The sequence below is a fragment of the Bubalus bubalis genome, chromosome 4 (genome assembly GCF_019923935.1).
Source record: "Bubalus bubalis isolate 160015118507 breed Murrah chromosome 4, NDDB_SH_1, whole genome shotgun sequence".
NCBI lineage: Eukaryota > Metazoa > Chordata > Mammalia > Artiodactyla > Bovidae > Bubalus > Bubalus bubalis.
Genome location: NC_059160.1, coordinates 42,214,893 through 42,237,411, shown reverse-complemented (window position 1 = coordinate 42,237,411; position 22,519 = coordinate 42,214,893). Strand labels below are relative to the sequence as shown.

The 22,519-nt window shown below is 38.8% G+C and overlaps 1 protein-coding gene across 4 annotated transcripts in view; it reads right to left on the bottom strand.

Annotated features, from left to right (window-relative positions):
• The window catches only part of BICD1 (BICD cargo adaptor 1), a 250,083-nt gene that overhangs the window by 99,497 nt on the left and 128,067 nt on the right, over positions 1–22,519 (bottom strand). The window lies entirely within an intron of this gene.

Sequence of the window (22,519 nt, the reverse complement as noted above, 5' to 3'; positions counted from 1 at the left end):
TGCCAGTCTCTGTCACCAGCAAGTCTCATGCTGACAAATGGAGCCATGAAGGTAGTGGGATACAGGGAGTTCCTCTCTGTAGATAACAGACTTCAAGCCTCAGGGCCAGAGTTCTCCAGCAGGGCTTAATTCCCCTGAAATGACTGAGGTTATTATTCATTAACTTCTTGTTCATTCTATTCCAGCTATCATTATGTTGGATTTTGGACCATATGTGGCCCCCAAATTTCTTAATTGATGGGGCTCATTCACTGTTCTGGCAGCTCACGTAAAGGAGCTTTTAAGAGTTAGATAAAAATTAACAAGGAAATGAATATTCAGAATGTGACCTGATTGCTATCACAGTAGGTAATAATTATGCCGAAAAGAAAATCATCTTTTATAAAATTGAAAATTTTAATAAAGTTTGAAATCTTGGGAAAACATAATTTCAGGAGTGTTCTCAGACAAGAAAATCCTCCAGTAGATATAATGCACTTCTTTGATGAAATGACTCCCTCAACAATCTATTAAAATAGATTGTTTATGTATGACACAGCTATAGGGCTATGACCTTGAAGGGGAATGACTGACTGCACAGAAATAACATAAACAGAAATGGCCTCTGTGCTCAGCTCAGGAAATCTGTATCTATCATTGTTAAAAGTTGAAACCAATTTGTGAAAAGCAATAGAGGATCCTAATAGAATATGACTATATGAAAAGGAATGCACAAATAAATGGGAGAGAGATCTTACCACTCTGCCTAACAAGTTATGAGATATGTGCTTTGGTACAGGCAACAGTATACAATCTTTATTTATACTTTAGAATTCTCTTCTCCATTCTTATTTCTTTAAGCCAGAAGTAAAGATGGAAGGGTGTATCCCTGAAGCCAACTGCTAACATAGCCTGAAAACTTGCCTAGCAGAACCTCTTCAAAACTAAGGAAGGGTCCTGTAGTTCTTCATCAACAAAAGAACCAACGAAATAAAGGTAGAAGTCTTAGTTTATAGTTACTCTTTTTTTTTCCCTTTTAACCAAGATACCTGTTTGGTTAAAAGCAACAAAAACTTCACTCTCATTGTGAACAATTAGAAAACTAAACAAAACACATGAAACAGCTGTTTTCAGACACTGAACAAGGGGCCTGTAAGACTGACCTCCTGAAGAAGGGAAACAGGAGATGAGTGCTATGAACATCCTGGATGCAATTCACGGACTGCAGATGTAGGGAGTGGAACCCTAGAGAACCTAGAGGCCCCGCTGAGGTGAGGAGTTCAGAGCTCAGGAAGCTGAGGTGGAAGGAAGCTGCAGGGCAGAATTCCAGAAAGGACGGACAAAGAGAAAGACCTCCAGAAATCTGTGTGTTTCCTGTGTTCTTCCTGGGTTGGAAGCAAAACATGATGCACAATTCTCGAATTACAAGGAAACACAGCACAAGTTGCCAGCGTCCAGGGGCTAAAATATGATGAACAATTTCACATTGGTAGTTTTTTCTTTTCTTAATTATATTTGTAGTTCTTTGACAATCATTTAACCGTTTAATTTCTTAACCCATTTTTATTGCAACATGTCAACAAATGCTTATTGATTCTGCATGATTTGGGGGCAAGAAAGTATTATAAACAGGTAACCACTCATTCATTCCTTCTATTAGTTCAACAAATATTTACTAAACGAATATACTATGCAAAAAATTGTGTAGGTTCTGAGATTATAAAAAACACTGGGCATTTCTCTATCTCAAAGAGTTTGTAATTTAGTTGGGAAATGTGTTTAGTGCTAATAATAGTTAACATTTATTGAATCCTGGTATGCAAGTACTAGTCTTAATTCTAAGTACTTTATATGTAATACAGAGTAGGAAATGGCAACCCACTCCAGTACTCCTGCCTGAAAAATTCCATGGACAGAGAAGCCTGGCAGGCTACAGTCCAGGGGGGTCGCAAAGAGTTGGACACAACTGAGCATGCAGTCTATATGTAATAATTTACTAACTCCTCACAACATTATGGGGTAGGTATTATTATTCCAATTTGATAAACAAATAAAGTCAGGCACAGAGAGTTTACATAATTTGCTTAAACATTCCGTAGGTGGCAGGGCCAAGATTTTTAGATTCCAGAACAGATGCTCTTAAACACTATTGTATGATGCTCAAAAATGAACTATTCAAAGAGAGTTTATTGGTACTGGGGGTGTCTATCATATGCAAATCAGTCTGCGAGGTAGTGAGCTTATATATATACAGCATAATCCTGAGTTTTAGGAAATCTATAGTCCACATGTGACTACCATTAAAACAATTATTATGGGTTAATATCTGGAAAATATCCATAATATATCACATGACTCCTGTAGGAAAAGATGTATTATGAGTCTCAAACAATTTGTTTATGTCTTAACTTTCGGTTCAGTTCAGTTCAGTCGCTCAGTCATGTCCGACCCTTTGCGACCCCATGAACCGCAGCACGTCAGGCCTCCCTGTCCATCACCAACTCCCTCAGTTCACCCAAACCCATGTCCATTGAGTTAGTCATCCTCTGTCGTCCCCTTCTCCTCATGCCCTCAATCTTTCCTAGCATCAGGGTCTTTTCAAATGAGTCAGTTCTTCACATCAGGTGGCCAAAGTATTGGAGTTTCTGCTTCAACATCAGTCCTTCCAGTGAACACCCAGGACTGTTAACTTTAGGAGCACTTTATTGTCAGATGAGAACTGGCTCTATAATTGTGTTAAAAATAATTATTTAGCAAATGTTAAAAATATTTAGCAAAGTCTTTTAATTATTAATGATTGAAAATATTTGCATAGTCTTTTCTAGAACATTTTTTATTATTTTAAAATATTCACCAATTGTGAAATAAATGTTTCTTTGGTGCTGTTTGGTGTTTCACTGTCCAAGTTTCCCAGGCCCGCCATAACTAACTGCAGTAAGCTTGCTAGCTTAAACAATAGAATTTACTGTCTCACAGTTCTAGATCCAGAAGTCTGAAATTCAGGGGTGGGGAGCGCCACACTCCTTCTGCAGGCGCTAGAGGAGAATCCTTCCTTGAGTTTTCCAGCATCTTGTGGCCCCCAGCATTCTTTGTCTCGGTCAGCAGAACTGTGATTTCTGCCTCTGTCTTCACATGGCTTCTTCCCTGGGTCTCTGTCTGTCTTCTCCTTATCTGTCTCTTATAAGACACTTGTCATTGGATATAAGGCACACTTTAATTCAGGATGATCTCATGTCAAGATCTTTACAGTAATTGCATTTGCAAAGACACTTATTACAAATAAAGTCATAGTTTGAGGTACTAGAGGTTAGCATGGGTTGAGCTATATGATATTAATTTAGGAGCCATAATTCTGTCAACTATACCCACCTTCGCTATTATTTTTTGCTGTTTTGCTAACTTAGGATAGTAGGAAGATAAAGGGGGTATAGCCAGGACATCAGGAAGGGACTTGCTAGTAACAAGAATAGAGGCAAGGGAGATGAATGAGTAGAAAAAGCAAATACAAATAGGAGACACAAGTAACAGCGCAGCCAAGGAGTTCATGACTCTCCTCTCCTCAGGTCTGGATATAGACACAAGAGATCAAGGACAGGGTGGGCAGAAAAGGAGACAAGTTTAAGAGAAAGACAAAATGTCAAGGCAATGGGGAAGGTTTGGAGACAGTGTTCAAGGATTTTTGCTGCATTCATGCTTCTATAAAAGGACATTTTTAGGTAAAGCACATACATAGAGAAGGAGAAATAATCTTGCTGTCTAAATTCATGACTTACCCTGGGGTCACATTACTAATAGTAACAGTCCGTATATTACTGGCTCTCGCCTCTATCAGCTACTGCAATATCTCTAAATATGAACTCATCTCATCGTTATAATTATTTCTGGGAGTCTCCTTTAGCTGTCCTCCTGGAATCAGAAACATGTTAGCCATTTCCTTCCTCTCCCGTTCTGGCCCTGTCCCGCAATGTCCACTGTGAGGCTTCCACTGCCTCCAGCTGGCAGGAAGGGGCATTACTACTGCTTTGAATGATCCTGGTAAGCCCCTCTTGCCATGTTCCACCAGGCCTTGCTGCCCAATTATGCTGGGTACACCTGACACCAACGCTACTTAGGTGGTTGAATTGCTTCCAGAGACCAACACCATGGAGATGGTGGAATCCCCTCGGTATCACAAGTGCACTGCTCCTCAAAAGGCAAAGCTTCACCGAACCCTATGAAAACATGAAGATACTTCTTTCCCTCTGCTGCTGCTAAGTCACTTCAGTTGTGTCCGACTCTGTGCAACCCCATAGACAGCAGCCCACCAGCCTCCCCCGTCCCTGGGATTCTCCAGGCAAGAACACTGGAGTGGGTTGTCATTTCCTTCTCCAATGCGTGAACGTGAAAAGTGAAAGTGAAGTCACTCAGTTGTGTCTGACTCTTAGCGACCCCATGGACTGCAGCCTACCAGGCTTCTCTGTCCATGGGATTTTCCAGGCAAGAGTACTGGAGTGGGGTGCCATTGCCTTCTCCATCTTTCCATCTAGTACAACCCTTTTCACTTGGTTTTATAGCAATACTGCTTGTGTCATAGTGGCTAAGAGACTTTTACTTGGTGTCTCATCATTCCCATACCCTCTACCTACACCACCACACATAAACCCATCACTTACACATACAGACAGACAGCAGTTAGAATCAACAAACATCTGAGCAGGAGGACACATCTGAGTAACATACCCTTAACTAGAATTGCCCTCTGACAATGGATGGATTTCTGGGTCAAGGGAAGAAAACAGCAAACAACAAGGCAATAAAACACAGAAATAAATGATTACTATCTACACTAGATCTTTGTACAAAGCTTGGATGAGTTTCCTAGGACAGGGAACACAGGTGAACAATAAATATTTGTTAAGTGAATCCATGATACAGAGGAATCGATCTGTGGAAAACATGTCCTTGGGTCTCCTGAGGTAATAAAGTCATTATTCACAGTGCTTAGCCTCTGAGAACGCTCCTTCCTGAACCCACAGAAAGACTCACTTGTGCTGCTCAGTTGCTCAGTCGTGTCCGACTCTGTGTGACGCTATGGACTGTAGCCCACCAGGCTCCTCTATCCATAGGATTCTCCGGGCAAGACTACTGGAGTGGGGACCTCCTTCAGGGAATCTTCCAGACCCAGGGATCGAACTGACATCTGTCTCCTGCATTGTCAGGTGGGTTCTTCACCACTAACGCCACCTGGGAAGCCCAAGACTCACTTAGACTTCATCCTTTATTCCCTAGCCCAGCCAGGAAGTTGTGATATTTTGAATTGGAGATCTATTGCCTAAAAAGCTATTTTGATTGAAACAGAAGGTCAAATAAGGGAAGGGTAATCATAGTAACTTGCAGGTATTCAAGCAGTATAAATTTTATTTAAGACCTTTGGGCAAAGCCAGTAAATGCACAGGCTTAAATCACTGAGGGAAAGCAGCTGCTGCTCACCCACACAACAAGCTGTCCTGGGAATCTGGAAATGCTTACACAGAAATTCAATCTAGAAAAGTAACCAGTGGCATCCAGAGGAACAGCAGACAAGTAATATGTTCGAGAGCAGTGTTTTCAACTTGTGACCTGTGACCTAGCAAGGGTTTGTGAAATCAATTTAGAGGTTGATTTCACATTTTAAAGAAAGGAAAGAATAAGGTAAAGTAGGATAGAATAGAAGAGATGATATCAGCATGCACTGTAGAAAACAGTAAGCATTATTTCATGGATTTGCTTTGGAAATATGTAAGTATATGCACACATATACCTGTACCTCAACGTGTACACCTGCATATGTACGCATGTGAGGAGTAATGCAAAATGCATTGTTTATTGTGGGTTATGTAAAAAATGTTTGCAAGGCACCAGAGCAGTGCACATCCCATCTAGAATGGTGATGCCACTCAGCTCCAAATGGTTCTTCCTGTAACTTAGATTTCCAAGAAAAGCCAGAAATCTGCATCTTTGTGAAATGCCACGATTTTTAAATGATGATAGCTAATCAACAAAACAGAGGTGCAGCACAAGTTATGTGTGTTGAAGACAGCTCACCCATAGACAGTTTGAGTGTTCCATCCTAGAACACTCAACATCCTAGAATAGTTTATATTTCTGTTATAAACTTCCTCTGCAGAAAGAGATGCTATGTGTCACTCTCTTGTTTACAAATATTTAATGCCCTTTTCTCTGAGCCTCTTCTTTGTGGAAGATTACACAATGCTCTCACTGACGTTAATCATGGACACACAATTTGCTTGGGACAGTGGAATGTGGGGAAGTGAAGTACTTGCCACCTGTAAGCAGAGGCTTTAGGAGCTTGTGTGTGATCCACTGCATTGCCACCTCTTTTTTTACTCTGTCTGGAGACCAGCAATGACACGACTGGGGGCTGTCCCTTCCCAAGCTGCCATAATGGTTGGCACGTGGAGCAGAGCCACCGACCATCAGAAAAAGACATGTGGCAAGAGCAAGAATTAAATCTTGCTGTTTTAAGCCACTGAGATTCTCAAGTTTTATTGTAGGATGCTGCTGCTGCTGCTGCTGCTAAGTCACTTCAGTCGTGTCCGACTCTGTGCGACCCCATAGACGGCAGCCCACCAGGCTCCTCCGTCCCTGGGATTCTCCAGGCAAGAATACTGGAGTGGATTGCCATTTCCTTCTTCACATTGTAGGATAACTCAGCTTTAATTCACTGATATGATGATTTATACAGACATTTCATAATCAACTTTATTAAATAGTGCTTCTAAGGATCTTTTATTAATATCATACTTTTAAAATAATAGCATACCAAATGACCAACAGACATACTAAAAGAACTAGGTTTTATTAGTCATCAGGAAATTGCACTTTAAAATCATGGTCCACTACCACTGTACACTCACTATGACTAAAATGAAAAAGAAAGAAAATACCAAGCACTGGTGAAGATGTGATATAACCAAGCTCTCACTTCCTAGGCATGTACAATCACTCTGGAAAATTGTTTGGCAATCTCTACTAAAGCTGAACAGGCATACTCTGCTGGAGTTCTACTACCAGGCACATAACTGACAGAAATGTACATATACATGTTCCAAAATACACAAACAAAGATGTTCACAGCAGCCTCATTCCTAATTGCATGCTCGTGTTCTCAGTCGTGTCTGACTCTTTGTGATACCATGGACTGTAGCCTGCCAGGTGCCTCTGCTCATGGGATTCTCCAGGCAAAAATACTGGAACAGGTTGCCATTTCCTATTCCAGGGGATCTTCCTGACCCAGGGATCTAACTCGCATCTTTTGAGTCTCCTGAATTGCCAGGCGGATTCTTAACCAGCTGAGCCACCAAGGAAGCCATCTCTAATAGCCAAATATCTCAACTCAAATGTCAATTGACAATGGAAAAATAAATTGATATATTCATACAATGAGATATATGCATACATACATATATGTATAATTGATATACAATGCATGTCATATACAAAGTTGCTATGAACTTTGTTGTGTACCTTTCCTGAATCAAAAGTGAAGTTTTCTAGGGTATAGACCTAGGATTGGAATTGCTAGATCTTAGGATCTATACAGCTTTCGTTTTACTAGATAAGATCCACCAGTTTTTCAAGGTTGTTGTACTAAATTGCATGCCCACCCTTAATGTTCCTGAGGGTCCCAACTTCACTTACATTTGGTGTTATCCATACCTTTTTTATACCCTGGTGCAGCTTTGAAGAGATAGAGAAGCTCAACCAAATGCTACACAAATGTGAATGATCATTGGATCCACACTAATACAAGTAATACATTTCATATTCCAGAATAAATAAAATAACTTTATATAATTGTATATATTTCTACTTCCCTAACACAATACCTGATCTTTTCTCCACAGCTTGGACATTTCCAGAAAATTTACATTTCTAATTTTAGTGATGTTTAGAAAAAGGTTTATATCATTAAAAAGAAATTATTGAATGCATATTTGTGCTTTGTGGTGAACTGCACAAAATAATTAGGTACTTGAATTTTGTTAATATCCAAGAAATCAAATTAACATTGAATGAATGTTAGTTCCAGTGTTTCTTTTTTATTTTACATTTTTATTGGCATACAGCTGATTTAATATGTTGTGTTAGTGTATGCTGTACAGCAAAGTGAATCAGCTATACATATACATATATCCAATGTTTCTTAAGATTCTTTTCCCATATAGGTCATTACAGAGTATTAAGAGTTCCCTTGCTACACATTAGGTTCTTATTAGCTATCTATTTCACACATAGTAGTGTGTGTATGTCAATCCTCATCTAATTTATCATTCCTCCCTTTCCCCAACGATAGCTGTAACTTTGTTTTTTACATCTGTGACTCTATTTCTCTTTTGTAAATAAGTTTATTTGTACCTTTCTTTAAGAATCCACATATAAGTGATATCATATGATATTTGTCTTTCTCTGACTTACTTCACTGAGTAAGACAGTCTCTAGATGGATTCATATTGCGGCACTGACATTATTTCGTTCTTTTTTAAGAAAGCCGACGTTCACTTAAGTCGCTCAGTCATATCCGACTCTTTGTGACCCCATGGATAGTCCATGGAATTCTCCAGACCAGAATACTGGAGTGGGTAGCCTTTCCTTTCTCCAGGGGATCTTCCCAATCCAGAGATTGAACCCAGGTCTCCCACATTGCAGGCGGATTCTTTACCAGCTGAGCCACCAGGGAAGCCCAAGAATACTGGAGTGGGTAGCCCATCCCTTTTCCAGTGGATATTCCTGACCCAGGGATCAAACCAGGGTCTCCTGCATTGCAGGTGGCTTCTTTACCAGCTGAGCTACCAGGAAAGCCCTCTTTTTCCTGAAAGCCAATGTTTCTTATCTCATGTAATCTCATAATTTCCTTTTTACAGATAAGAAAAAGATGATAAGAGAAGTGACAGAGGTGGCCGGGTCAGAATTCAAAGTCATGTCTGTCTGATTACAAAATACCTTTATCTTTATGAATCATCACTGCCTCTTTTCATAATTTTGTTTCTGAGCTATTATTTTCCCAGTCTTTCAAAACAAAGATACATTGTAGTTTTTATTTTTATCATTTGGCAAAAGAGAAATCCTGTTGGGCTTAAAATTTGAAGCCCAAGGAAACTGATTAAATACCTATTACTTTCTATTACTTTTTTGTGAATGGCCTTTGGCAAGTGAGTGAATCTCCTTAAACTGCAGCCTACTGATGTGATGCAACATGAGGATAACAATCATATGTACATCAGAGGATTAAATCAGAGAAATAATCGTAAATCTTTGGCATAGTACTTCATACATAGTAGGTGTTCAATATATGCTAGCTATTATTAATAACACTACACACATGCCAAATTTACTAAGGGTAACGCCATAAAGACAGGGAAGCCTGGCGTGCTGCCGTTTATGGGGTCACAAAAAATCAGACACGAGTTTGCAACCGAACAACAATAACAACACTATAAGAAGCCTGGCTTTTTACTACTGATCTTTGTCTTCTTTTACATACAGCAAAGCATCTGGCACAGAGCAGCAAGCCAGGGAAATTGTGATTGGGTGTCAGGGATGTGCTATGCAGGATGACATTTAGCTGAAGTTAGAAACAGACAGCTTTGTTAACATCTCCGTTTTAGCCCAGGGAGATGAATTTCAGACTTCTGAACTACAGATCTATAAGAATGTATTTTTTAATCCACAAAGTTTATGGTAATTTGTCACAACAAACTAACAGAAGTGGTTACTTCTGTAGAGTGGGGCTGGAGGTTGGGCAATGTGAAGAAAGATTTCATGTTTATGTCATTCCACTTTAGTTAAGTATTTTGACATGTATATATAACTTTTAAAATACATAACAACAATGGAGGGTTGAGTTAACTGGTACTTCGAGAACTGTATTTCCCTTTATAGTGGCAATAAATTTAAAGAAAATTTTTTATTATAGCTAGAAATAATGAGGTAAACATAAATAAAAATTTAAAGAGGGGAAATTTTGTACTAATAAACTAATAAACTCAAAAGGACTAGAAACTAAGTTTGCAGTTTCACCCTTACAAATTACACAAGGTGACCTAAACATACTTAGAGTATGTCTGTGTGTAATAAAGATTAAAATAACACAATTTTAAAAAGTAGGTGGAATACCTAGTGAAAGGCAAAAACAAAACAAGATAAAACTCGAGTTTCCTTTCTCATCCCTGAGTATTCAATAGGTGTGCATCATTGCCCTATAGTTTCACTATCTCTTAAAATTAACTAAGTGATAAATATGCACTGCTTGTTGCACAATGTTTTCTAGACAGTCATTGTGTGTGTGTGTGTACACGTATGTGCTCTCAGTCGTGTCTGACTCTTCGCAAACTCATGGACTCCTCCTCCTCCCGTCAGGCGCCTCTGTCCATGGAATTTTCCAGGCAAGAATACTGGAGTGGGTTGCCACTTCCTACTCCAGGGGATCTTCCTGACCCAGGGATCAAACTGATGTTTCTTGAGTTTCCTGCACTGGCAAGTGGATTCTTTACCACTGAGCCACCTGGGAAGCCAGACAGTCTTCTTATTATATCATAATGCAATAAAAAAAAAAATCTAACCCATGCCATTGATATTGTTCTAATTGTTTACTATGTATTGCATTTTATCTTCATAACCTACTAAGGTAGGCACTATTATCATGCCTATTTCTTTGAGGCACAAAGAAGTTATCTGCCCCAAATCCACATAGCTAATAAGTGATGACACCCAGATTTGAAGAGTTAGAGGAAAATTGCAGAGTGTACAGTATTACCTGTACATAATATAGTCAGGAAAGTCTGACTCAATGTGTACTTTGTGATTAATATAGTGTAGGAAAAGCTTTAGTTTTACTGGTACTTTAAGCATCACAAATTTGAGGCTGTGGAATTAACATAATGATATGCTTTTTAGTATTTTTCATTAAAATAGTTTAGTGTCTCTTTCATACAGGTTCTCCCAACAATCCTTCTTGTGTCTCCTATTTCAAGGGGTGGATTAGTAACTAAAATGGACTGGTATACCAACATTTATTATTAAATCCCATTTTTGTCCTTTTCAAGTCTCTATTGTAGGACCCATGCTTTAGTATTCCTGGAACCCAACCTAGTGTGGCAACAGAATCACTTGAAAATGACTGGTATTATCAACTCATGTAGGAAGATATTTGTGCATAAAAATAAACAGAATAAAATAATGGAAAAACTTAAATTCAATGCTGCCAATTAAACAAATAAAATTTAAAATATGAGAAAGCAAACAAACTCATCCTCAGGTCCCTGTACCCCTTAGTGATCTCTAAGAAAACAGTCCCAAACACATAGCATTTTAACTTAGACTCCATTTGAATGTTGTCAGGGACAACTATATATATTCCCTCCCTCTCCAGCTATAATGATCTGTATCATCTTCCTCTGTGAAAATCAAACCAGAAAGTCTCTTCTCTCTTGTTTTAACTCTAGATGAGAGAGGAAGAGAGAAAAGGAAAGACACACTCACAGACAAATCAATAAACAACTTTAAAGTAGATTAATATTTTGAGTGAACTCCGGGAGTTGGTGATGGACAGGGAGGCCTGGCGTGCTGTGATTCATGGGGTCGCAAAGAGTCGGACACGACTGAGCAACAGAACTGAACTGAACTGAACTGAACCATAATACAGGATCAATTACACCATTTGAAAGAACACGCACAAGAATATATTTTGTTTTAAAGAGATACTTGTACATATCAGGATTCCTGCCAGACCCACTTTTTCATCCCAGGTCACCAGGAAGTTTGCTTGTTCAAATCTTTTTTTTATTGGCCAGCTGTTTGCATACTTTTTGGGCTTCCCTTGTGGCTCAACTGGTAAAGAATCCGCCTGCAATGCAAGATACCTGGGTTCGATCCCTGGGCTGGGAAGATCCCCTGGAAAAGGGAATGGCAACCCACTCCAGTATTCTTGCCTGGAGAACTCCATGGACAGAGGAGCCTGGCGGGCTACAGTCCATGGGGTCACAAAGAGTCAGACATGACTGAGTGACCCTACCTATGTGGGGTTCTTCTCCCTAGAAAATAGTACTGAGTAACATACTGGCGCTTCAGCTTCCCAGTTCCCCCTTTCCCCTACCCACATCATCTTCACCCTATCCTAACTTTGAGTCCTTGAAATCCATACAAGAATCTTTCGTTTTCATTTTAAGATTTGCATTTTCATGCATGTCAGGAAAGCAGATTTCAACTGCTCAAGGACTTCACTTTTGCAAGTACCCTTCCTACCTCTCTTCTCCAATTTATCCTCCTTTAAGGTTTGTCAGTTAACAAACACACATCTCACATTAAAATAAACCACCACCACAGTTGCCAAAATCCTCAACTAAATTTTCTTATACCTGATACCTCCATTTCTTTGCATTCTCTCTATGGCCCTCTCTAATTAGGCCTTGACTCCCTCTACTCCAGGGAAATCTCTTGCCAAGGTCATTGGCCACCTCCATCTTCCCAATCTAATGATCAATTCTTAGTTTCATCTTATTTGCACAGTTCTTTATTTTCTCCTTTTGGAAGCACGTTTATCTCTAGGATTTAGTCTTCTTTAATGACTCCTTGTTTTCTTCACTGACTTCTGTATATTGGAGTGTCTGAGGTCTGATCGTCAGATGTCTTCTCTTGTCACTTCACAGGTGATCACATCTGGGCCCATGGCTTGGATTATCTGCTTCACTTGGATATCTAATAGGCATCTCAAAACCTAATGTGATCAAAACAGAACTCCTGATGTCACCACACCCCAACACACCAACCCAGTCCCTCCATGAAGATTTCTCATTTTATAATGTGACATTATAATTATATTTGCTGTCCATCTCACCCACACAAGTTTCATGAGAACAAGGATGTTGTCTTGTTTCTTGTCTTGTTGTCTTGTCTTCAGGGCCTAGACCAGTATCTGGCAACTAAAAGATGTTCAATAAATATTTCATGAATGCAGTATAGTGGGAGTAAGAAAGTAAAAACAATAAGCACTTGAAAAACTACAAGTTTCAGTGCAGTTCAGTTGCTCAGTTGTGTCCAACTTCTTGTGACCCCATGGAATGCAGCACGCCAGGCTTCCCTGTCCTGCACCAAGTCCCAGAGCTTACTCAAACTCATGTCCATTTAGTCAGTGATGCCATCCAACTATTTCATCCTCTGTCATCCCCTTCTCTTCCTGCCTTCAATCTTTCCCAGCATCAAGGTCTTTTCCAATGAGTCAGTTCTTCACATCAGGTGACCAAAGTATTGGAGCTTCAGCTTCAGCATTAGTTCTTTCAATGAATATTCAGGACTGATTTCCTTAAGACTGACTTGTTTGATCTCCTTCCAGTCCAAGGACTCTCAAAAGTCTTCTCCAACACCACAGTTCAAAATTATCAATTCTTTGGTACTCAGCTTTCTTTATAGTCCAACTCTCACATCCATACATGACTATTGGAAAAACCATAACCTTGACTAGATGGACCTTTGTTGACAAAGTAATGGCCCTACTTTTTAATATGCTATTTAATATTTAATATACAAATATCCAATAAATATAAAATGTTTTCCTAGTAGTTCTTCCTAATCAGTAGAAAAGTGCATTTTAAAAAAGGGTTTAGTAGAAATCTGCCATATAAATATAATGGTATTTCTGAAGGTAGAGATAATAAATTTTCCTCTTTAGAGACTAATCTCTCCCATCCTTCTCCTATCCTGAGAAGGAGAACAAATAACTGAACTGAAAGGCCATTCAAATGACCCTAGACTCACAGGTATTAATTGCCTTATTTACCAGTGGGCAGTTGCTTTTCAATCTAAATGTTCTTTCTACACCAAAATGGAAAAGTCAAGTTAGGCAGCAGTTCATAAATTTTCCATTTAGTAGAGAAAGAAATGGAAGCAATGCTGGCTGCTCCTTGGATATCTGGATATCTTGATTTTAAGACTAAAGTGATTACCAGGCCCATTTCCAGCTCTGGAATTTGGAATTAGGTTATCTCAGAAAATTTAACCAAAATCAGGGCTTTGTGATATTCTTTAATCCTTAAACTTAGCAGGACCAGGTTAAAGTTAAGCACTTTTTTGTCTACTGCAGTTCATGTTTCTTGATTTAAAAATGTCAAGGGACACTTTTTCTCTCCAAATCTCAATTTTGCTTCAACACAATACTCAATCTTTAAAATACCAAGTTGTGATTTCATCCTTTTTCCTTAAACTACTGTTTATTGGGAACTTAACTACTCCAAACATTTTGCTCTATCTTATTTAATCCTCAAAGTAACCCTATTTAGCAATATTATGCTCATCTAACAAATTAAGAAATTGAGACACAAAGAAGTAAATAACTTGCTCACGGTCATGATTAAAACCCATGTCTGACCAAGATCCCATACATTAACCATTAAGCATACAGCCTCTTTTGCTTTCTTTGCACCTGCTGATGGTTTGGATACTATCACTTTTATTATTATTATTACTATTTATAACTTCTGCTTTAAATGTTTTGAGGCCATTACAGTAAAATATGTGTACATAACAAGGCAGTTAAAACAGGAAATTGGGGGGTGGGGGGGAAGCAGCAGCAAATATCCTTGAGAAGCATGACCAGTCTACGGCCATACCACCATGAATGCACCCAATCTCGTCTGTCTCAGAAGCTAAGCAGTCAGGCCAGGTTAGAACTTGTATGGGAGAAGCATGACTATAAACACTGACATGATGGAGATATTAAGACTGAGAACTGAAACCCCTGTGTCAATATGGCTTAGTTGTTTGTTCCAGGGAAACTGCTAAGGGCAGATAAGATTATGGAAAATCCATTGATTTTAGACAAAAGACTGCTCACCTTACCAAATAGTGGTATCTTGACCAGATCTCAAATACTCATTTTAACTGAGCTTTAAACCAAGTGAGTTCTCTGTTTCCCAGCCAACAAGTAAAAAAGGAAACAGAAAAGAGTCATAACAATTCTAGTTATTTGGTTTACCAAAATACCGTTGGTTTATCAAGAGAAATATATTTCTTCACCATTATTTTTTGTCCCTATTTTAAAGATAAAGAAATGAAGTTTAGAAAGATTATGAGATTTAGATAAGGTTCCACTGAAAGTAAGTGGTGGGGTCTCATTCTGAACTCAACTCTTATCTGACTTCTGAGTCTCTATTTTTAAACATTACATCATACTGCTGATCGGAGAAGGCAATGGCACCCCACTCCAGTACTCTTGCCTAGAAAATCCCATGGACAGAGGAGCTTGGTAAGCTGTAGTCCATGGGGTCGCTAAGAGTTGGACAGGACTGAGCTACTTCACTTTCACTTTTCACTTTCATGCACTGGAGAAGGAAATGGTAACCCACTCCAGTGTTCTTGCCTGGAGAATCCCAGGGACGCGGGAGCCTGGTGGGCTGCCGTCCATGGGGTTGCACAGAGTTGGACACGACTGAAGCGACTTAGCAGCAGCAGCATACTGCTGATAAGTGTTTACAGCTTTCTAATGCTTTATATTAAGAGAAGGCTAAAATTTAAGACAAAAATGTGGGAATTGGCAGGTTGCATGTCACTTGGGCTATGACCTTTGAATATCTGTCAGCTGAATTTCTGATGGGAATAGAATAACAAGTAGGCCACTGATGATAACTCTCTCTGATGACAGCCTTTGTTGACTAGTTTATGTTGCAGACTGAAGAGGGATAAAAACAGGTGGCAAAGCTGACATTCCATTAAAAATGATGAAAAGCCTGTTGTGATGATTTGACTAGATGTAAGAGTCATCTTATTTGCATAAGGGGGACAGGTAAAGAGAGTCACAGGGTGAAATGGTCCTTAAGACTTCTGTCAGAATGAGTATCCATTAGCAGAAAAAGAGATGAGATTGGAAAGTTCTATGAGTAGATATTACTAGCTTTCTATTTCAAATATGAAAGAATCTTAGCATTGATTTGTGCAATTTCTGGTTGTGAATATGATTTCGTGTCCATATTTCATTTTAGAGAATGTATATGAAATCAATGATTTTAATTTTGCAACAGTTGATTAAGGATAATTCTTCTTACCTGGAGACAACTGAACTAATGAATTTTTAAAGTCACTTCTAGAAAAAAATATTAAATCAGTACAGGAAAAAAAAAAAGCAGGAGAGCCTAAGCTTGTCTTACAAATCAAGCATACAAGTATACTGATAATCTAAAAACTGAACCTGACCATTTAACATGAAATAAAAATGAAAGGGCCGCCAAAATAACTGAAATATTAAAAAGAAAGGGAGAGAGAAACAGTACCAGTAATCTTTAACATATTGTTACATGGCAATCATTACAAAATGAATCTCTGGCATAAGAGTAGGTAGAGAGAATAACAGAATATGATAGAAATAAGACAAAATAGGCCAGAAATAGGATAGATAGGTAGACAGGATATAAGAACACAATACAGTGAAGATAGAGTACTGTAGGAGTTCTTTCAGAAAATAAAAGTGTCTTTTGAAACAGGAATCAATTTTAATTAAAGGAAAATCATGAAGAAACTCATTCAGGCCAAAAAGAATGCTTTATTTATTCAGAAACCTGATAAGAAACCCTTAGGCTAGTGAATATTTAGGTCACAGGAAGCCAGTCAAGTCCTACTGCTGATGAATCAGGCTGGGGAAAATAAGATTAAATTTGATTATTGATTATACTTTTATATTTTCCTAGATTGAAACTTATCAGAAATGGAAACCCTTAACCCCAGGCCTTAGCACATTCTTTGGTACTACCCTTCCTGGGGATTGGGATGAGGACCTTTTCCAGTCCTGTGGCCACTGTTGAGTCTTCCAGATTTGCTGACATAATGAATGAAAAACCTCGATGGCATCATCCTTTAGGGATTTAATAGTTCTGCTGGAATTCCATCACATCCACTAGCTTTATTAACAACAGTGCTTCTTAAGGCCCACTTGACTTTGCACTCCAGAATGTCTAGCTCTGGGTGACTAGCCACACCATCACAGTAATCTGGATCATTAAGAACTTTTTGAAACAATTCTTCTAAACCTAGTCCAAACTGGGTGTAGAAAAGTTAGAGAAACTAGAGATCAAATTGCGAACATTCAGTGGATTATAGAGAAAGCAAGGGAATTTCAGAAAAACATCTATCTCTGTTTCACTTACTATGCTAAAGCCTGTGACTGTGTGGATCATGACAAAGTGTAGAAAGCTCTTAGAGAGATGGGAATACCAGACCATCTTACTTGTCTCCTGAGAAATCTGTATGCGGGTCAAGAAGCAATAGTAGAACCCTGTATGGAACAACTGATTGGTTTAAGATCGAAAAAGGAGTGACAGGGCTGTCTGCTTGTCACCCTGTTTGTTTAACCTATATGCTGAGCACATTATGAGAAATGCCGGGTTGGATGAGTTACAAGCTGGAATCAAGGTAGGAAGGAGAAACATCAACAACCTCAGATAGGCAGATGATATGACTCTAATGGCAGAAAGCAAAGAGGAACTAAAGAGCCTCTTGATGAGGGTGAAGAAGGAGAGTGAATGAGCCGGCTTAAGACTAAATATTAAAAAAACTGAAGTTCATGCAATCTAGCCGCATGGCATGTAGAAGGGGAAAAGGTGGACATAGTGACAGATTTCCTCTTCTTGAGCTCCAAAATCACTGAAGATGGTGACCGCAGCCATGAAATCAGAAGACATTTGCTTCTTGGCAGGAAAGCTATGACAAACCTAGACAGTGTGTTGAAAAGCGGAGACATACTCTGCTGGCAAAGATCCGTAGAGTCAAGGCTATGGTCTTCCAAGTGGTCACATACAGTTGTGAGAACTGAACCATTAACAAAGCAGAATGCCAAAGAATTGACACCTTAGAACTGTGGTGCTAGAGAAGACTCCTGAAAGTCCCTTGGGCAGCAAGGAGATCAAACAAGTCAATAATAAGGGAGATCAATCCTGAATATTCACTGGAAGGACTGATGCTAAAGCTGAAGCTCCAGTATTTTGGTCATCTGATGCGAATATATGACTCATTGGAAAAGTCCCAATGATGCTGGGGAAGACTGAGGGCAGGAGAAGAGGGGGGTCAAAGAATGAGATGGCTGGATGGCATCACTGATGCAATGAACATGAAGTTGGGCAAACTCCAGGAAATGGTGAGGGACAGGGACGTCTGGCATGCTGTAGTCCATGAGGTCACTAAGAGTCAGAAATGACTGGGCAACTGAATAACAACCACCACCCCAGGACTTATGCTACTTCCAAAAGTTTATAAATCATGTCTTAAAGATCTATGTCAAATCACAAAAGTTGTATGTTATGGGAAATAGTATTAATATATTAAATATGCTTATTTTTCATATCAAATTGAAAATAACTTTAATAATAATTCATTCTTCTCATTTATTTTGCTCTGTAACATAAAAATATTGGGGGTTTTTTGAGACTATAGTCTATTCCAATTCTCTCACTGTTTATAAGTTTGAATACAAAGTATAGATAAGAATTTAACATTTTTATTAAAAGAGAAGCCTCATGGTGTAAACAGTGTTGGGCCATTTAGCCAATTTAGGGAACATTTTTATTTTTATCATTTATCTATTTATATTTTTTTGCCTTGCTGCAGCATGTGAGACCTTAGTTCCTTGACCAGAGATAAAACCCATGTCCCCTGCATTGGAAACTTGGAGTCTTAACCACTATCAGTTCAGTTCAGTTAAGTTCGGTCACGACTGAGTGACTCTTTGTGACCCCATGAATAGCAGCACTCCAGGACTCCCTATCCATCACCAACTCCCGGACTTCACTCAAACTCATGTCCATTAAGTCGGTGATGCCATCCAGTCATCTCATCCTGTTGTCCCCTTCTCCTCCTTCCCCTAATCCCTCCCAGAATCAGGGTCTTTACCAATGAGTCAACTCTTTGCATGAGGTGGCCAAAGTATTGGAGTTTCAGCTTCAGCATCAGTCCTTCCAATGAGCACCCAGGACTGATCTCCTTTAGAATGGACTGGTTGGATCTCCTTGCAGTCCAAGGGACTCTTAAGAGTCTTCTCCAACACTACAGTTCAAAAGCATCAATTCTTCGGCGTTCAGCTTTCTTCACAGTCCAACTCTCACATCCATACATGACCACTGGAAAAACCACAGCCTTTACTAGACAGACCTTTGTTGGCAAGGTAATATCTCTGCTTTTCAATATGCTATCTAGGTTGGTCATAACTTTCCTTCCAATGAGTAAGTATGGCCAGGAAAGTCCTTGGGAAACATTTTAAATTTAAACTCTGACACTGTTCCACACATGAAACTGAATCTCACATAGACTAAACCATTAAAAGTAAAAATTAAACCATAAAAACTGATATAAGTGAATATTATAGTTTTATAGTTTTGAGAAGATTGAAGGGGAAAAGAAGGAAGAATAAGCATCCTAGTCTTTTTTTTTTAATTGAAGGATAATTGCTTTACAGAATTTTGTTGTTTTCTATCAAACCTCAACATGAATCAGCCATAGGTATACATATATCCTCTCCCTTTTGAACCTCCCTCCCATCTCCCTCCCCATCTCAACCCACTAGGTTGATACAGAGCCCCTGTTTGAGTTTCTTGAGCCATACAGCAAATTCCCATTGGCTGATATTTTATATATGGTAATGTAAGTTTCCACTTTCCACTCTTTCCATACATCTCACCCTCTCTTCCCCTCTCCCCACGCCCATAAGTCTATTCTTTATGTCTGTTTCTCTGCTGCTGCCCTGTAAATAAATTCTTTAGTACCATTCTTCTAGATTCTGTATATGTGCATTAGAATATGATATTTATCTTTCTCTGACTCACTTCATTTCGTATAATAGGTTCTAGGTTCATCCACCTCATCAGAACTGACTCAAATGTGTTCCTTTTAATGGCTGAGTAATATTCCATTGTGTATATGTACCTCAACTTCTTTATCCATTCATCTATCCATGGACATCTAGGTTGCTTCCATGTTCTAGCTATTGTAAATAGTGCTGCAATGAACAATGGGATACATGTGTCTTTTTCAATCCTGGTTTCCTCAGGGTATATGCCTAGGAGTGGGATTGCTGGGTCATATGGTGGTTTTATTCCTAGTTTTTCAAGGAATCTCCATACTGACTTCCATGGTGGCTGTATCAATTCACATCCCCACAAACAGTGCAAGAATGTTCCCTTTTCTTCACACCGTCTCCAGCGTTTATTGTTTGTAGACTTTTTGATGATGGTCACTCTGGCCAATGTGAGGTGATATCTCATTGTAGATTTGATTTGCATTTCTCTAATAATGAGTGATGTTGAGCATCTTTTCATGTGTTTGTTAGGCATCTTTATGTCTTCTTTGGAATAATGTCTGGTTACGTCTTTTTCCCACTTTTTGATTGGGTTGTTTATTTTTCTAGCATTGAGTTATATGAGCTGCTTATATATTTTGGAAATTAATCCTTTGTCAGTTGTTTCATTTGCTATTATTTTTTCCCATTCCGAGGACTGTCTTTTTACCTTGCTTATAATTTCCTTTGCTGTGCAAAAGCTTTTAAGTTTAATCAGGTCCCACTTGTTTACTTTTGGTTTTATTTCCATTACTCTAGGAAGTGGGTCATAGAGGATCTTGCTTTGATTTATGTCATCGAGTGTTCTGCCTATGTTTTCCTCTAAGAGTTTTATAGTTTCTGGTCTTAGATTTAGGTCTTTAATCCATTGAGTTTATCTTTGTGTATGGTGTTAGGAAGTGTTCTAATTTCATTCCTTTACATGTAGCTGTCCAGTTTTTCCAGCACCATTTATTGAAGAGGTTGTCTTTGCCCCATTGTATATTCTTGCCTCCTTTGTCAAAAATAAGGTACCCATAGGTGCATGGGTTTATTTCTGGGCTTTCTACCTTGTTCCATTGGTCTATATTTCTGTTTTTGTGCCAGTATCATACTGTCTTGATGGCTGTAGCTTTGTAGTATAATCTGAAGTCAGGAAGGTTGACTCCTCCAGCTCCATTCTTCTTTCTCAAGACTGTTTGGGTATTTGGGGTCTTTTTTGTTTCCATATGAATTGTGAAATGTTTTGTTCTAGTTTTTTGAAAAATGCCATTGATAATTTGATAGGGATCACATTGAATCTGTAGATTGCATTTGGTAATATAGTCATTTTCACAATATTGATTCTTCCTGCCCAGGAACATGAAATATCTCTCCATCTGTTTATGTCATCTTTGAATTCTTTCATCAGTGTCTTATAATTTTCTGTGTACAGTTCTTTTGTCTCCTTAGGTAAGTTTATTCCTAGATATTTAATTCTTTTTGTTGCAATGGAAGCATCCTATTCTTAAAACCACTAAAAGGAATCCCAAAGGAAAAAAGCAGTAGATGTAAAAACAGAGCAAAATTTCAATGTATCAAAAGTAAAATAAAGTCAAAAGGTAAATAAACTGGGGGTAATACTCATAGCAAATGACTAAGAAAAACAATAATTTCTTGAAGCACACATAAATAGAAAAGTTAAAACCTAATAAATGTGCAAAAAATTGTTATAGAAATTACCTCAATTAATTTATGTATTAGTCCAAAATATTAATGAAAATGGCAAATTTCTTATTCACTCATTTTTTTTTTAAATGAGTGTCCAGTATATACCACGTTCTGTGCTAGGATATACTGATGAACAAGATAGACCATGTCCCTACTATCAATGACATTATAAATTAATATTGAAATCCCACTATTCAGCTATCAAATAAGCACCTGAAAGAATTATGAAGCTTAATGCTTCCTAGGGCTCAGTGTAATGGGAATTTTCTTCTATTACTAATGAAAGCAGAAATTGTTTTAATCCTCTAGAAAAGCAATATAATACATGTATAACATTAAAAAAAAAAAACCTCTTACCATTTCCTCCAGGCATTCTACTTCTAGAATGCTATTCTGAAGAAATAATCTGAAATACATTTCCAAAATATATGCAAACAGCAGTGAAATGATGCAAAACCCAACTCTGACTCACTGCCTGCTGAGTGTCAAGTGCATCACATGTAAGGACTCACAACAGCCCTGTGGCAGTAGGTGTTACTTTTATTTCCATTTACAAGACAATATTGAGATCCAGAAAGGATAATCATTTGTGTAAGTTTATTCAGCTAATATGTGCATGTTGCTGCTGCTGCTTAGTCGTCTCAGTTGTGACCACTCTGTGCGACCCTATGGACTGCAGACCACCAGGCTCCTCTGTCCCTGGAATTCTCTAGGCAAGAATACTGGAGTGTGTTGCCATGCCCTCCTCCAGGGGATCTTCCCGACCCAGGGATTAAACCTTGGTCTCCTGCATTGCAGGCAGATTCTTTACCACTGAGCTACCAGGGAAGTCCTAATATGTGCATAACCCAGTGCTCAGTTCAGTTCAGTTCAGTCGCTCAGTTGTGTCCGACTCTTTGCAACCCCATGAATCGCAGCACGCCAGGCCTCCCTGTCCATCACCAACTCCCGGAGTTCACTCAGACTCACGTCCATCGAGTCAGTGATGCCATCCAGCCATCTCAT